Source organism: Brassica oleracea, chromosome C9 (assembly GCF_000695525.1).
Source record: "Brassica oleracea var. oleracea cultivar TO1000 chromosome C9, BOL, whole genome shotgun sequence".
Classification (NCBI taxonomy): Eukaryota; Viridiplantae; Streptophyta; class Magnoliopsida; order Brassicales; family Brassicaceae; genus Brassica; species Brassica oleracea.
Genome location: NC_027756.1, coordinates 29,520,569 through 29,526,112, shown reverse-complemented (window position 1 = coordinate 29,526,112; position 5,544 = coordinate 29,520,569). Strand labels below are relative to the sequence as shown.

Genomic DNA, 5,544 nt, shown 5'->3' with positions numbered 1-5,544 from the left:
AAGATATTTTCTAAACTATTTCTAATATATGAGTGTTTTAAAACGTTTAACACAATAATAAGTACATAGTTTGATGAACGTTTTTTTGACATACATAAATAATTTGATGTTTAATTTAACTATTTAAAATCATAAATAATAACTAAACTTGTGACTGAGTTCAAAACAATTTTTTTTGCTTTTACTTTAAACCAGTTTAAGTTTAATCCGTGAAACACTATAACTTCAGTTGGTGACCACTAGAAAAATAAAAATAATGAACCAAAAAAAAAATTTCATTTGAGGAATTGAAAAAATAAAAAAAAGTATGAATTTTTGTTCAATTTGTTCCTTATCAAAATTGCATAGGAAATTTTTTTCTTATAAATACATTCCTCCATGGGGAATTTAGAAGAAAAAAGTGGGATCTACCTTTCAATAATTTGACTAAAATTTCAACATAACTGGTATAAATTTTGAGGAACAAAAAATTCACCATAATTGTTTTCCTTCAACATGTTCACCAACTAGAGTTTTATAATGCCGATTTTTGGATTAATAAGACATAAAATAATAAGTATTTGTAAAATGATTATGCCCACATGTGCGGGCAAAACACCTAGTTACATTAAAAACACAAAACTACAATGTTTGTGAAACAAATAAAAATCTTAAAACTGTTATAAACCAAATGATGATCGACCATGGACCAGCCCGTACTGCAGGCCCAATCCGGGACATGATAAAGACAATCAGAGACTATGTGTTTATTTAGTATATATTCCATGTATATTTGTAACATAGTGTTTATCCTTATCCTTATCTTGTTAGGATAAACATGACCTTATGACGGTCTAATACCTTGTATATATATGGACCTTCTGGTCGACAGTAATGATAACAGAAATATTTCTCCAACACTTCATTTACAACAGCCGAAAGGTTTTACACTGTTTTTTTTCTCAAAAAATATTTTACACTATGAAACGAACTTAAAATTTAAGTTAACTAAATGTAAATCCAAATCATTAACCATAAACTATAAATAATATATAATAACTTGTAACCCCCAAAATATAACAAAGCTGCAGCCCATAAAACTATAACCCCTAAATTATAACCATAAGTTTAAATTTAGGGTTTAGGGTTAGGGTTTATGTTTAGGGTTTAGGTCAGATTTATATTTTAAAACTTAAAACACTAAATCTTAAATATAAAGTACAATCTAATTTTTCAAATTTTATTTTAAATTTTACTTTTGATCCATAATCCAAACTTTAAGCTCTACATTTTTAATTCTTAAATTCGAAACTTCACCCTAAATCTTATACCATAGCCCCCAAGCTTAAACCCTACATACCAAGTCATAAATCTTATCTTTTAAAACTATAACATAAATCTAATAATCTTTCAATTCTAGTTTTATAATTTTAATGTCAAACCCTTAACCCTAATCACAAATGATTTTATTTTTCTTGATTCATTTCACAAAGGTGTGGATCACCTTTCATTATATATATAATAGTTTATATATTTGGTGTACTTCAAACTCTAAATCCCAAAACTTAACCCCATACCTTATACCATACTTCAAATTCTAGACCTCAAAATTTAACTCCAAACCCTTCAAACCCTAAACCCCAAAACTCTAATATATACCTAATCATATATAACATTTTAAACTTAAACTATATCAAATCTATTTTCAAAACTTAATCTCAAATTCTATACCGTAAAATTATAATAAAATATAATTACTCTTATTTGGATTGTTTTTTTCCATAAAATTATTGAAAGTTTAGACAATTTTTATAATAACAATAAATTAATAAGAAGACAATTTATATTGTTTTTTGAGAGCCATTAATTTATTTGGATCAAAAGCCCAAAACCACTCTTCTATCTATCCTGGTACTTTTTTCCTATTGGTTGAAAAAATAAAGGTGAGGATCGTAGACCATTGATCACAATTTAATCAATGGCCCAGATTATTTTGGAATTGTTTCTGATTGGACACACAAATCAACTCCTCTCCACGTTTCTTTCTCTCTCTGCAGATCTAAGAGCATGATTAATGGAAGTTCTTAGGATGGAGTTCTTAGCGGAATATAAGAAACCGTTTCTTAAATTTTAACTAAAAAAGCTAAGAACCGGATCTTAAATAATTAAGAGCCGGTTCTTAGCTTTTTTAGTTAAAAGTTAAGAGACGGTTTCTTATGTTCCGCTATTTAAGATCCGGTTCTTAGCTTTTCTAGTTAAAAGTTAAGAGACGGTTTCTTATATTCCGCTAAAAATCTCACCATACGAACCCTAGTTAATCATGGTCTAAGTCTCACCGATCTTCTTCTCTTTCTTTCCCTCTCCACGTTTCTTTGATTTTAATCTTATCATTGTTTTTCAATCTTATTTGTTTCGATTCGCTTCCTCACATTCTCAGATTTGATCTCTAACCACCGTTGATTGAAGCTTCACCACCACACTCCTTTTGACACCGTGTCACCAGCACCACCACCACCATCGCTTCTTAGATCCGTCTTCACCAGAGTCGCCACCACCACACGCTCATCATAATCACCATTCAGCTCTCTGTCTCTCACTTCTGTTTCTTGTTCTCTCTACATCGAGAAAGAAGCACGAGGCGCTCACCAGTGGCAGTTCTTTTACCACATCTAAAAGCATTGCTTCAGGTTACCAAGTTTTAGCTTATTGTTTTGTAAATGAGGATTTGGATTCTCTCTGAGTAATGGTTAGTTTGGAATGGCAGGTCTGGTGTTTTGGCTGGTAAATCTGCTAGAGCTTAAGTGATTGATGTTCTTTCTCTGCCTAAACAAACGCATCTATTTCTTCTCCGTGAAAAGACTTTGCGTTGCGCGTTTCCCGGGATAGAGAACAGTTTATCAAAGGATTTGGCCGTGGCTCTAAATGACTCGGAATTCCTACAGGTTTATACATTAACCCTTATCTCTATAATTGAGAAGCAAAGCTCGATGCTTTTGGTGTATGTGTTGAAACTTCTTCTTGTGGTACAGTGGTGGGTTTTTTAAGCGAGAAGGGATCACTTTCGGGCACTAAGGCAAAGAATGGAGAGCGGTAAAAAGACAGTTCGCACATCATAACGGGGGAACTGCTTTTGTATTCTCCATTCATCATGCAATCACAATCATAAAGTGGTTCAGGTTTAAAATTAATAAATTATTTATGAACCACTAGTGGTTCAAATCTGTGAACAAAAAATATGGTTCGCAATGTACAGTAACAATTCAGCATATTTGGAGTGTATCGAGTGTTTCTTCTGCTTTTCACTTGCAAATCAACTATTTTTTTTTAACACAGCAAATTCAACTATTTAAAATAATAAAACAATAAGTAAACTCTTTTCTGTTTTTTTTTTACAAGTAAACTGTTTTCTGTTACTACCTTTTAACTCATTGTATTTTTAACTTGGATTTTTTTTAATTTCTTTTCTATGTTTTAAATAAAACTAATTTCTCTTCATTTCCAAGAAAATAATTGTTTTATTTATCTATACTAGTAAGCATGATTTCCCCCACTTACTCACTATATTACAGTTTAAATACATGTAATGTTTACTTACTCAATTTATTCAATCTAAAGACATCTTTTAACATTTTATATATTAGTTAAGTATAAGTATAAAATTTAAATTATTTTATATATTTATTAATTTAATAAACAAAATATATTTGTACAGAATTTTAAAAATAAATCTGAAAATCAAACAAAAAATAAATATTTTTAATTAATTATGTAAATACATTTTTATTTATAAAGTATCTTTAATGAATCAAAGATAACTAGTTTTCTAAAGTAATTAGATTATGTTTAAATTATTTTATATTTTGTATAAAAATTATATTGATGGAAACATATTATTTAATAATTAGTTTTAATTAAAAAATTACTAATACAAATTGTATATAATTATTTTAAATTTTTACAGTGTTCTAGACCGCTTTTTATCCACTTTCACCATTCAAACAAATATTTTGGACCGCTAGATCCGCTTGATCCACACTTGAACCACTAGATCCGCTAGATCCACTCTTGTTCCGCTCGATCCACTTGATCCGCTTGATCCGCAACGCTTGATCCGCTTTTCCCATTCAGAGTCTAAGTGTTGTTTCCACTGAATTACTGGTTTCTCAAGTGTAGGTGATCTGAAAAGGCGAAGGTACTAATGAATCTGACATGAGCTGTGTTCCAGATTATTGAATTTGGAGTTGTCGTATGAATGGCTTATGTTTCTTTTATTTTTTTGGTGGTAGCTTCATGGAGAGCTTGACACTGGAAGAAGACAGAGGCTAAGTCCTTTGGTGATTTCTTATACCTTTGGTGATACTGGAAGAAGATAGATGGAGTTGGTTCAGAAGCGAGGGAAGAGAGATAGACGAGAAGCTTGATGGTGGTGGAAGAGCAGAGATGTTATGGATGACTGTGAAGGGTTATTAGTGGTAGATTGATAGTATGTTTGATAGGTTTTGATGGTTTGTGTAAAGAAAAAAAATATTTTATGGTTTTGTAAACATGTAAATATTTATTAGTTCTTACAAATATTTAAAATATATATTACATTAAAAAAATCAATTCGTATAGAATATATATATTAATCTCTGATTTTCTAAAAAGGAGCCTCTAACCCTCTGCACCTCTTTATCCTCTCTCCTACTCTCTGTCTCTTTTCCCTGTGTTTTTGAATTTGAATTTTTTTTTTTTTGTTCTTGTTTTTGTTGACATTGTATGGATTTGAAGTCTAGCGAGAGAGAAGAGAGAAGATGGAGGTTGTTCAGAGATGAGGCATGAGAGATAGATGAGATGCAAGTCACAAAGGAAGGTTCTAACTGAGGTGAGCTCGGAGTTCTGGCTTTGTATGAACTGTGCGGTAAAAAAAAAGAGGTTTGCTTTGATTTAAAGGCTTTAACAGATTAGAGAAGAGCTCATTTTTGATTTGTCTTAGGCCTGGGCATCCGGGTCCTCGGGTCGGGTTCGGGTCGGGTCTTTTCGGGTCCGGGTCCTTCGGGTCCTGGAGATTTGGACCCACATAGGTACTTTTAAAAATTCGGGTCGGTTCCGGGTTGGGTCTTGTCGGGTCCGGGTCGGTTCGGGTCCATTTTTCTTGTACCCATTAATACCCGAATTGTTTTCGGTTCTTTAATGTTTCGGGTCGGGTCCAAGTATCTCGGGTCCATGTTCGGGTAGATGGCACATTTTCGGGTCGGTTCCTGATTTTTTCGGGTCGGTTCTATATATTTTTGGGTCTAAAATATGTGTTTCAGATCTACTTGTACCCATGAATCTTTAATTTTACCCGACCGCCAAACCTGAAATTTTGAAAACGAGCAATAACCATAACAAAATACAATCTGAAAACCTGCAGTAGTGCAGTAACCATATTACCATAATCATAACTAATAAATATAAAACCTGATCAAGTTGCCATTCAAAACACACAAAAGAAAAACAGAGATCATAATATCATACTCTCAACACTCAAGTATCAAAGTATCAATTATCAAAGATAAAACAACAGAACAGAGAAGTGATCAT

The 5,544-nt window shown here is 31.9% G+C and overlaps 1 long non-coding RNA gene across 1 annotated transcript; it reads left to right on the top strand.

The window, feature by feature from the left end:
• The first annotated feature begins 2,266 nt into the window (after nt 1-2,266).
• Nucleotides 2,267-3,257, top strand: LOC106313592. The gene is made up of 3 exons (XR_001264417.1): nt 2,267-2,666; nt 2,744-2,921; nt 3,009-3,257. It is a non-coding gene; the product is annotated as an uncharacterized LOC106313592 (long non-coding RNA).
• The last annotated feature ends 2,287 nt before the right edge of the window (nt 3,258-5,544 follow it).